The sequence below is a fragment of the Trachymyrmex cornetzi genome, unplaced genomic scaffold (assembly GCF_001594075.2).
Source record: "Trachymyrmex cornetzi isolate Tcor2-1 unplaced genomic scaffold, Tcor1.1 scaffold263, whole genome shotgun sequence".
Taxonomy (NCBI): Eukaryota; Metazoa; Arthropoda; class Insecta; order Hymenoptera; family Formicidae; genus Trachymyrmex; species Trachymyrmex cornetzi.
In genome coordinates, this window is record NW_017297302.1 from 208,206 (window position 1) to 210,050 (window position 1,845).

Here is a 1,845-nt window from a genome sequence, read left to right on the forward strand (position 1 = left end):
ACAGTATTTCCACAACTTGCTCTAACCAAAAGATTGATTCAATTTTTCACATACATATTGATCCTATGAATTTTGAAGAGAATTATAATTTTAATAACATTAATGATAAATGGTTGGTCAATCTTAGTGATATTCAAATACCAGATAATATTAAAGCTATTTTACAACTAGGACCGAAATTTAATTTGTCGAATAATTTAATTAATAAAGATAGAATTTATATTGAATTTATTAAACACATTGAATTTAATATGTTCAAATTTGATGAATCTATAAAAAAAGTTATTAGAAATGATACTATTCAAATATTAAAAAGAAATACAATTTATAATGGTGGAACAAGTGTAGTGGATGACTTATTGAAAGAAGGAATGATAGCAACAAAAAAATTTATGGCACAACATCCAGATATTCTTATCACAAGAGCTGATAAAGGGAATTCTACTGTAGTTTTAAATTTAACTGATTATAAAGAAAAAATGCATGAAATTTTAGCTGATCCGAAAACGTACACTAAGATTAAGAAAAATCCTACGAAAATGATTACCAACCAAGCTCACAAACTATTGGCTAGGTGGAAGAGCATGAAATACTTAGATCAATACGTATATAAAAAACTCAATGTTACTGATGGAGATTTGCCGAGGATCTATGGGTTGCCTAAGATACATAAACATGGTCATCCTTTGAGAATTATTGTAAGCTGCATTAATAGCCCATTATATCCACTAGCAGTATTTCTCAAAGATATTATTGACAAGAGTTTAAAAAAGGAATATGGATACATTAAAAATAGTTTCGATCTTACGAATAAACTTAATGGTTTAGCCTTGAAGGATGACTACAAAATAGTATCCTTTGATGTAGTATCTATGTACACTAATATTCCTGAGGAATTGGTTGTCAAAAGCATAGAATTGAGATGGAATGCCATCGCAAGTAATACCAATATTCCGAAAAAAGAATTTTTAAATGCCATCTCTTTAATTTTTAATTCTACGTTTTTTAAATTTGACGAACTTTTCTTCAAACAAATTTTTGGCATGCCCATGGGCTCTCCTTTATCTCCTATCTTAGCAGACATTGTAATACAGGACCTGGAAAGAGAATTATTATCAAAATTGAATTTTAACATACCAATTTTTTACAGATACGTTGACGACATTATTTTATCTGTTCCTATTAATTATATTAATGACATTTTACAGGTTTTTAACTCATACCATGACAGATTGAAATTTACCTGTGAACAAAATGACGATGGATCTATTAATTTTCTAGATGTCAGTTTGAAAGTGGAAAATGGACACATTATTTTTGACAATTTTAAAAAACCGACTAATTCTGGACGATACTTGAATTTCAATTCTAATCATCCTTTAGATCATAAAAGAGGTGTGATTATTGGCCAATTGGATAGAATAATATTTCTATCACATCCTAAATTTCACACTAGAAACATTGAAATGATAATTAACAATTTTTTAAACAATGGCTATCCTTTGGACTTTCTCTTTTCTACGATTAATAAAAGAATCGATACTTTGTCTAGTCGTAAAAATGTTTATAGCAATGCTTGTTCTTATCAGAATTCTAATTCTGTCAATTTTGATAATTTTTTTATTGTTCCTTACATTAAAGATGTATCGGAAAAATTTAAACCTGTTGCCAAGAAGAATAACCTTAAAGTTGCCTTTAAACCTATGAATAAACTGAATACTATCATAAAAACAGGTAAAGATAGATTAAAAACCATTGAACATAGTAATGCTGTATACAGAATAGACTGTCTTGATTGTGACGCTTCTTACGTTGGTCAAACGAAAAGAAAAGTTGCGACTAGAA